Here is a 10,792-nt window from a genome sequence, read left to right as displayed (position 1 = left end):
TGAAAGATCATAGTGGACAACTGAAGTGGAAGGCTGGTCCTTGTTTCTACTCAAGAACATGAACACCAGATTAGATTTTGCCAGAAAACATCTAAAAGACTGTGCACAGCTCTGAAAAACAGCTTTGAACAGATGCAACCAAGATTAACTCTTACCAGAATAATGGCAATAGAAAAAATATGGAGAAGGAGAGAAACAATTCATAATCCAAAGCATAGCACATCATCTGTCAAACATCGTTGAGGCAATGTTACGGCAGGGCCAGTGGAACTGGGTCACTAGTGTTTATTGATGATGTGACTGCTGCTGGAGGAAGTAGGGGGAATTCTGAAGTGTACAGAGCTATATTCTCTGCTCAGATTCAGCCTAATGTAGCAAAACTGATCACATGGCATTTCACAGGGCAAATGGCTAATGACCCAACACATACTGCAAAAACAACCCAAGACTTTATCGAGGCAAAGAAATTGGATAATCTTCAAGGGCCAAGTCAGTCACCTGATCTCACCCAATAGAGCATGTTTTTCCATTACTGAAGACAAAAACAAAGGCAGAGACCCACAAACAAGCAGCCAATAAAGGAAACTAAGATACAGGTCTAGCCGAGCAGGCAGGGAGGAAATGCAGGTGATGGTGGTCCATGCGTTCTACAGTAATACTTACAGTATATTTAACATTATATTAGTTTGTCTAATTACTTTGGAACCTCGGAAAATCTGGACTAATGAATACTTTAGTTAAATCCCTCGAATTTAAGATGAAAAATGTGCATTTTAAGCACATCTTGAATGGTTGACTCTAAAAATAATAGACAGCTCATCCAAAACTAGCAAGCTCTCTATAAACATGTCCAATAATAAGTAGTATTACAAAGAAAGTAATAGGAATTGTCACGTGTATAACCACTTCTACTACCATCATTATGTCTATGATAAAAAGGGCAGAGAAGTTAATCTGAAAATGACAGCTAGAACGTACAGTACATGTTCATGTGAAGAAGTATTCAGAGGAACATGAACAGGGCCGTGCTTCAAAGAATGTACAGTAGGCGCGTGTGTCTCGGTGGAGGTGTGACAGCATAATGTCCTGTTGAACAACACCTTCCTGGGCAAGGTCACATGACCTCTTTGTGGCAGCGCCAGTAAAAGTGATTAGAAGAGCTAAGCTTCTCCTGCACCCCAATAAATCTTTCTCCAGCTTTCACTGCTTTTAATTGCCTGCAGGTCAGGCTGCAGAGTTCAAGTGGCCCACGCTTCTACAGAGAGCAGTAAAACCCTACTAATCATCCGATAAACAGAGGTGCCGTTATATCAAATACTCAATTGCTTCTTGGTGTCTGCTATTGTGCTGCTTGGCAGAACCCAGTGAGAATTTGTAGATGTGCCATTTAAATGTTTGTGCTTCAGTAAAACACTCTTTTTTTCTATTATTTTTTGAATTTGAATTTTTTTATTTATTTAAAAGGGACAGTGCAGTTAAACATAGTTCAGGTGCAAGACATGAGACTGACGTACCGCACATAGGTTTATAGCTACTGCTAATTTTCAACAATTGTCCCTTGTTGGGCTTACAATCTAAATAAATACATATTACAATAAAACATACATTTTCATAAAACCAAATTACATCATAAATACAATTACAATAATTTAAAATAAAATTAAAATCATCAGATAAAATGACTACAACTATGGTTTCCCTTTAACCACACTTTAACCTTCAATGTAAAGGATCTAATGTCTGTGATCAGTTTGATATCGGTTGGAAGTGTGCTCCACAGATGGCAAGCCTTTATAGAAAAAGCTGACTGACCGAATGTAGATCTGCGATATAATATCTTGCCTTACTCCTAGTAACACGATTACTGTCTTATCTCTGAATGTATCTATTGAGGCCATCCTATTTATACATTTAAAAACTAATTTAAGATAACACCAATGATTAAAACTCTTAAAACTAAGTAAGTTATACTTCTGTAAAATGTGACAATGATGCCACCGAACCGATTTTTTAGCCATTATTTTTAAGGTTTCATTCATTTATTTATTCATTTCAGGCACAACAAAATACATATATTGAACATAAAGTGCACAAAACAAAAAACAAAAATTACCTGAAAAGGAGTGGGACGAAGAAAACGTATTAAATCCCACCCCTATACTCACTCATCAACAAAAAACAATAAGCTTCCCACAGCTACGCCCATCGTTACAACCAAACAAACCATCAACAGCCCCGGGCACATGCAAGCATCTCAACGGCAGCTCGCAACAACAATTAGAACCATCATAACTAAATACAGAATATATAATAATTATAAATTGCGTTACCACAGGTAACAGGGAATAATAATTACATAGTGACAAACACACACATATACATACATACGCACACATTTTTTATTTTTTTTTTGGAATCCATACCAGCAATGGTAAGAGAACAGACATTACAGAGCACACTAAAACCCTCATTGAGTATACTGTGACCAGACCAACTGTTTGTAGAGGAATTTAAATCTATGAATATTTTTGCATTGTTTCAGTTGTAAACTCAGACTGTTCCAGATTTTCACACCACATACAGACACACAAAAACCTTTACGGGTTGTTCGAGTTCTGGGTAATTTGAATTCCCCGAAGCCTCTCACATTATAAACCCTTTCTCGAATTTCAAATATAATTTGTAAATTTGTAGGTAGAAGTTTATTAAAGGCTTTGTATAAGATTACAGATGTATTATAATTAACCAGATCCTGGAATTTAAGTAACTTTGCCTGAAGAAAGAGTTTGTGAGTATGATCTAGATAACCAACCTTGTGAATAATACGCAGTGCTCGTTTCTGTACTGTGACTAATGGATTAGTTGTATTTTTATATGTGTTTCCCCACACTTCCACACAATATGTAAGATATGGAAGAACCAGGGTACAGTACAGAGTACGAAGTGCATCTTTATCAAGGTATGGTTTCACTTTGTTCAAAACTGCGAGGCTTCTGGAAATTTTGGTTTTTATGTGTCTGACGTGTGGTTTCCATGAAATTTTGTTATAATGTTGTTAAGGTTTGATTACATAAGGACACCACAGGCTGAATTGTAGATGGTGCTGCTTGGGTCCAAACTGTCATACAATATGAAAAATGCGAAAATATCATAGAATGCATAAATAACTGAGCTGCTGAAGTGGGTATATAGTGCCGAATTTTTGTCACTGTAGGTACTCCGTCACAACGTCACAAACATTGAGGTACCCCATTTGCAGTTAGCATAACTATTTTAAATTACCAGAGGGTAAATCAGTGCATTAATTACCAGTCAAAGCTAAGCTGCTTAGCCTCAATGCTTTGTTTTACACTTATGCCATCACCAAGTAATTGTTTTTTAGTTTTCACTGGATTTGTATGTCAATAACATAAAATTGCCTGCATAATATCTGAAAGACTATTGTTGTTTTACTAATACAAAAACACAAAAACATACTGTTGCTACTTCAGGAAGACTGCTAAACCTGCAGCACCTTTGATAGTAACTGTGCATACAGTAACATTTAGTACGCCTTCAAATACATGGCTTTGGATCATAGATTATACGTATGACACAAGCAACTATAGCGTCAAAGTCACACTACTGTAAGTTGCCGCTTCCTTTGTCTTTGTGGGAGGCTGTGGCTGAGAGGCTGTGGAACGGAGGTGGGCTGCAGAGATGGATGGAGAGCGGGAAGGAGGCGACAGACGTGGGCGATGCAGGGGTGGCTCGGGCTGTCGGGAGCGGGCAACGGTGGCAGATGTATTACCAGCGACATCTCCATCCCTGCTGACGCTGGACTCTCGCTGTCTCGCGCACACACAAACACATGTGTCTAAGTTGATTGAGGCCAGCAGTTTGGCTCCACACCAGGCACAGAGGGTAATGACTGTCACCCTTTTTCTCCATCAGCCCCCTACGTTTATCATCACACACGCATAGTCACACATGTGGCATGCAGATACGCAGAGTATAGCTACTGCTCTCTCCTACTTTCGCCTTTACTCTCCTGCTCTCTGAAATGTCATGCTGGCAGGGGGTTGTGTGGGGCTCCTCTGGAGAGCAATAAAAGCTGATTGGAGTTAAAACAGTTGGTCAGGCCTTCCCGCCCCAGCATCTGTTGGATTACAGTCAGCCAACCTGTCATCTGTGAAATGAAGGCTAGTATGGGAGGAGAGGGGAAAGGCCACGGGGGGGGACAGACAGACAGAGCAAGAGATATAGAAGGATGCGTGAGACAGGATGAGGGTGCTTTAGCAGATGCTCTGGTGTGAATAACTATGTGAAAAAGACTCATTTGGACCCGGTTTACTCAAGATAAGTAAGGAGAAACACAAGGAGCTCTGAGGCAAGAAACAGTGATGGGTGGAGGGGTCAGATGGAGGGACGGACAGACAAACTTGACCTTTAGATGAATCACATCATCTCTCCGTCCTCATGTATCACTGCCTCTTAGCACTGGAGGGGACGAGCAATCCCTTTGACCCCCCCCCCCCCCTTCTCTTTATTCCTCCATCTCACCCCTCTCTCCGTCACCGGCTGCTGCACCCACCCATTGCCTCCACCTGCTACGTCCCCCCTGAGGGAATCATTTTCACTCTAACAACTTCAATTAACCTTAACCATTCATGCACGCAAGCGCACACACTTACACACACACCACCTAGACCGTGCCTGCACACATACATCTCCCCTCCAATATCAATCACAGGTGTTAAGGTCACCGGACTGGGAGGCAGAAGCTTCACATAGCATCTCCAGTGACATATAAAAGAATGTGAGGCTACCTGCTGCGGTCTACCATGCATGCGCGCACGCTGTCTTTAAACGGCGGCACAGTCGTAAGTCCTACGAAATAATTAGAGATCGGAGAGCGACGGGAAATGTATTCAGTTTCAGGCTTGAAATCTAAATTGAATGTCTTTTATTTTGTGTTCTCGGAATAACTTTCTGAGGTCACGAGCGGAGCTGCCTCACAGTTACAGAAGACCAACATGGCAAACATTCAGACACGAAACACCATAGTTAATCAATATCTGCTGCCCTCTGACTGAATAAAACAGCATTTTTAAAAAAAAAAAATTAATCAGAGGTCCCCTGGATCACTGTTTCTGAAGGAGGACTAATCTGCTGTATCCACACACAGTTCGCCAAGTTCACTTAAAGCAAATCTGGAACTGAAAGATTGGTGGGCTTTCCAGCAGCACGGCAGTAAACAGATTCCAAGGTCTCTGGTTTGGCATTAAAAGGAAGACTGTGTTTGTGCACATGCAGGTGTGTACATGCATGCACGTGAAAGCGTCTTTGCACATGCACAGAAAAACAGACTGGAAGGGGGGCAGGTTAAATTCATGCAGCTGTTGTTGAAGTCAGACTTGGCTGGTGTGTGAATGCCTGCAGGGGGAAAACTCATATCTATGCTTCCACTCGTTTTCATCATCATTTAGGTGCTCTATAACAATGCCAGCCTGCTGTTTAAGCTGTGATGTCCAAAAACTAACAAGTGCCAACGTTGCAAATGAAGTGTTTTAATGTGTAATGATGGGAGAAAGGATGTCTTCAATCATAATGGTATACTTGGAGAATAAATGATATACCATATTGATTCTAAGCCCCTGGTTTGCTGCCACTCGTGCTTTCATTAATAACTTTGCAACTGCACAGATGAGAATACAGCTTGCCTAGTCATGGCTTCAATTAGCACCTGAGAAGAACCTTGAGACTAGGACTGATTTCACATCTGATCATAATAATATGCCCTATGAAGGAATTAAAACCGCAGGCAAAAAACAAAGCGCGCTCAATTAAATATACTTGTAAAACACGTGTAAATGTATGCACAGACACACAACCTTTAATCCTGCACTAAAACACATGTGATCACTCTACAAATGCCACATCCTTTCCCACACCCAGCAGAGATCTCCCTGGGCTTATCAGTGCGTAATTGCTGTTGATTGGTGTATTATTGCTCTGGTTAATCTGCCTGTGGGTGGCTAATAAAGGAACTCCATCAGGGATGTTATCAGTCTTAGGCAGAAGGTGTGTGTGAAGCAAATTTGGAAGCGAGGGGAAGAAAGGAGAGGGAGCGCTGGGAGCTGGGAAGGAAGGAGAGATGTAAGGATGAGAACGATGCAACTTGATTGTGAGAAGAAAGGGAAAGAGGAGCGAGAATGTTCGAGTCGCGCCGAAAGAAAGCGAAGGACAAAAGAGCAAAGGAAAACTATAAATTAGACTGTGTGCATCAGAGGTAAAACGAGGTAACACCAGTAAGCTGGATGTTGTTCTGCCAGAGTTCTGAGCATCAAGTGGCTCCCTGGAGAATCCTTTTATGATTGATGTGGCCTTATTTTCTCTGCCACAGTTCTATTTCTAAACACAGGCTGGAGGAGGAAGAGGAGGCTGTAGTGAGGTGATTAGATTCCTCTCCATTACTGGAGCAGCCTGAGACAGATATCACCCACAACAGACACCCCCCGGTCCCAACGCCCTGTGCAATAACTGTATGTTGGCAAATGATGCTGTGGTGAGAAAGGGGAAGCTAACATGACAAACTGGTGTCTTTTTATTCCACTGTGGGGCCCAGCAGTGACTCAATTTACACACTCACCGGAGCGCATTGAAAGTGACGGCGCATGATGGAGGCAAAGACAAGAAATTCAATAGCAAGGACAAGAAGAAGCTGCTTGGAGTCTGGGAAAGTTTGGAGTGTATATATCGCTGCAGGCAAACTGAGGACATTAAACGCCAGGAGATGAAGCATGATTTCTCACACATCTAATGAAACTTAATCTGTTTTCAGCAGTGTCATATGCTGTCTTTGCCATACACTGGATCACCTCGACACAATGTAGTGAAGTGTTTCTTATTTTTGAAGTCACAGGCAGTGAGACTGAGCTTGTTGAATGTCAACAGCTGGTGCTACAGTTTAAGGAGAATCAGCCCGGGGTTTCTGGGATAATTTGTTACATCTGATTTGATACAGCAGGGTATATTATTGCGCAGGAGTAGTCAATCTAAAATGTTTACCTAAAAACTGTGAAATACATCTCAGTCAACAGATTTTCTTCAGCTGTGCTGCACTAAGATAAAGTAGAAGACCCCCATGGGTCTAAAACCACTACTTGTTGTAGACTCCTCCTGAGCCACTAGACTAAAACTCAATGTGATGAATAATTCATGGCCTAACGAGAAATTTCAATTTACCGCATAATTGCGAATGGTTTAATTTCAGCGGGTTTGGTGCAGGATTTTGCTGGATGAAATAACTGTTTAGATGCTGCTCGCATTATAATCAAACCCAACTGGAAATGATTTCAATTTAAAGAGGAGGCTGAGTTTGTTTTGCAGCTTTTATAACAGCACCTCCTGCTGGTGAGCAGCTTGCATTGCATTAGGATTGATAAATGGACATATAAAAGGTTATCAATGAAGAACATCAGTGAATGTGATAACTGTGGTGAAATCTGGGAGTAATGAAAAAAGCAGGTTCCATCCACTAAGCCATTTTATTCCACTTATCCAATTCAGGGGCGCGAGGGGGGGCTGGAGCATTTACCAGCTGTCAACGGGTAAGAGACAGGGCACACTTGTGACAGGATGCCAGTCTGTCGCAGGGCTAATACGCAGAGACAAACAACCATTCATGCTCACACTCCCACCTACTGTCAATTTAGAATCACTAATTATTCTAACCCCATGCATGTCTTTGGACTGTAGAGGGGAGGCCTGGCACTCAACGATGGCATATGCATCTACAGGAAGCGGTGCCTGAGGAAAGCGGGGAGGATCATCAAGGACTCCAGTCACCCCAGCCATAAACTGTTCAGACTACTTCCATCAGGAAGGAGGTTCTGCAGCATCCGGTCCCGAACCAGCAGACTGAGAGACAGCTTTTTCCACCAGGCCATCAACTGCTGAACACGTCATAGACACCTCACCTCCACTACTGGAACTTCAACGTTATGCACTCCAGACTGTACATTAATGCCACTGTTTTGCACAACATCCAACTACAAACCTCTGTATATTTTTATATATTTTATTTTATTGCTTACTCTATTTAATTTGTAAAATATGTATACACACACACACGTAGAAAAACATATTTAGTATACACATCCAGTGATGCATATACTATTATATATTGTACATAGATTTATTAGTCTCAGATTTAGCCATTCTTATATTTTGCTTGTGTTATGTTATTGTATTTTTGCACAACTCTGTTGCTTGTGAAGCTCGCACACAAGAATTTCACTCGCATGTACTGTACCAGTGTACCTGCACATGTGATGTGACAATAAAAGTGATTTGATTTGATTTGATTTGCAGAGACAGAAAAAACATGCAAACTCAACACAGAAAGGTCCCAGACTCTATTCAAATCAAGGACCTTCTTTCTGTAAACGGTGATAACCACCACACCACTGTTTACAATTATATGCATTAAAATCTAAGTGTAATTGCAATTTTTACTTGATTTAATTTAATTCATTTAGGCTTTTAACAATATCCTCATTTATTTATTCAATTTAATTGAAAAAAAAAACCCCACACAAAACCTTATCGTACAGTTCTCCCAGCCAAATTACATGCAATGGATTGTTTCATGAATGCACAATATACACAAAGCAGACACAACAGGAAGCAGATAACAATTCTATTAACTTTCTGACTATACTATTTCATCACTATTAAGCTCCAACTAGCTAACAGAAAAAAGAATAAGACTGTGGTAAAGGTGAGGTTTAGGAAATGTTATGTGAACAGCAGCAGTGGCAGCTGCAATGGAGGTTTTTAGGGGGCAGCAGCCATGACTGCACAACAGTGAACTGTCTGCACTGTCTTAGACAGGCAATGTACTAACAGATGCAGTGGATTTGTCAATTGCACATCCATAATGTGAATCTTCTACTCCACCACATCCCAAAGGTGTTTTATTTGATCACCGACAACCCGGCCAGAATTCTGGCTCCCACAGACTGGCGGTCTGCTCATGGGGCAAACAGCTTACAGCCAATTAAACAATCAGTCAGTCAATCAATATCAGATACTCATGATCTCAGTTTATGTGAATAAAGCGCACCCATCTGCAGAATCAATTTCTTCCATTCCAACCTCTTCACCACCGTAGGCAAGACCAAAGGCCTGTCAAAGGAAGTCAGAGACAAGATTGTAGACCTGCACAAGGCTAGAATGGGCTACAAGAACACCAGCAAGAAGCTTAGTGAGAAGGTGACAACTGTGACAACACTGACCCCCACCCCACACACACATGCTTACACAACGCACAGGCAAGGTACTCTTTGTGTGTATGTAGACGTCATATGTTAATGAACCTATGTATATTCATGTGAGCTCAATAAAAGAACAATGTTATGGGGGAGCGGACGAGAGCGACTGGGGTCAAGCGAAGGAACGGCGCTTGTCGTGGTTCTCTCCCTCATGCATGAGTAACACAAAGAACTTTGCCTACTTGGTGTTCATTGCTTTTGCTGTCTAATTAAATTGTCTTGAACGTTCCAGCGAATAGGTTTATGTGCTAGACAGACCTAAAACTATCAATTGTCCTTGGTCTGGAGTTCCATGCAAGATTGTTCCTCATGGGGGGAGGATGATTATGAGAAAGATGGTGGAGCAGCACAAAACCACACAAGTAGAGCTTGTTGGTAGGATAAACTGATCTGAAGGCAGTTGGGAGCACAAACACCACTGGTAACACACTACACCGCAACAGATGGAAAACTTGCAGCACCCACAATGTCTCCCTGCTCAAGAACCCACATGTACAGACCCATCATTAGTTTGCCAGTGAACATCTAAATGATTGAGAAAAGGGTTGGGGGTCAGATGAAAGTAAAATCAAACTTTTTGACACTTAACTTAACCCATCGTGTTTGGAGGATGAGAAATGTTGAGTATGACCCAAAAAACACAATTCTCACAGACAAGCACGGAGGTAGAAACATTATGCTTTGAGGTGGTTTTACACGGCGACTTTGCTGCACTGATGTAAAATCCTGGATTGAAACCTGCTTCTCCCAGCCAGAACACTGAAGAGAGGTTGTGAATGGGTCTTCCAGCATGACAGTGACCCAAAATGTAACAAAAGAGTGGTTAAAGAAGAAGCACATAAAGGTTGTGGAGTGGCCTAGCTGGTCTCCAGACCTCAGTTCTGTAGGAAATCAGTAGAGGGAGCTGAAGCTTCAAGTTGCCAAGCAGGCACTCTTCTCCAAGTACGTCTCCAAGTAAGTCGTGTTTTGCTTGGGGATGAAATACTTCCTTTACTCAATGACAAGCAAATCAATCTATAACTGTTATGTAATGTGCTTTTTCCTGGATTTTGGTGTTCATGTCTTTGTAAATGACCAAACTTCCAAATAATTAATTAATAGTAATTGGTACTAAGGAAGCCAAAGTATGCAAAGAAAATAGATCCCACCACCACCAGACTGAACTGTTGATACAAGGCAGGATGACTTCATCCTATAATTTTCTTTTTTGCCAGATTCTGAATCTACCATCAGAATGTCAGAATCAGATGATGCAATGTTTACCCAATGTTTTATTGTCTAATTTTAGTGAACTAATGTCAACTGTAGCCTCAGTTTCCTGTTCTTACACAGGAGTGGCAACTTGTGTGCTTTGCTGCTCCTATACTACTATAAAGTTCAATATGTTGTGCAACTTGAGATGTTCTTCTACATGCCGAAGCAGTCTGGTGACTCTTGTCTGAACTTTGGCATGATAAGGCATGTTCTCCCAGAGA

Source organism: Neolamprologus multifasciatus, chromosome 7 (assembly GCF_963576455.1).
Source record: "Neolamprologus multifasciatus chromosome 7, fNeoMul1.2, whole genome shotgun sequence".
Classification (NCBI taxonomy): Eukaryota; Metazoa; Chordata; class Actinopteri; order Cichliformes; family Cichlidae; genus Neolamprologus; species Neolamprologus multifasciatus.
Note: the sequence above shows the minus strand (reverse complement) of the source record.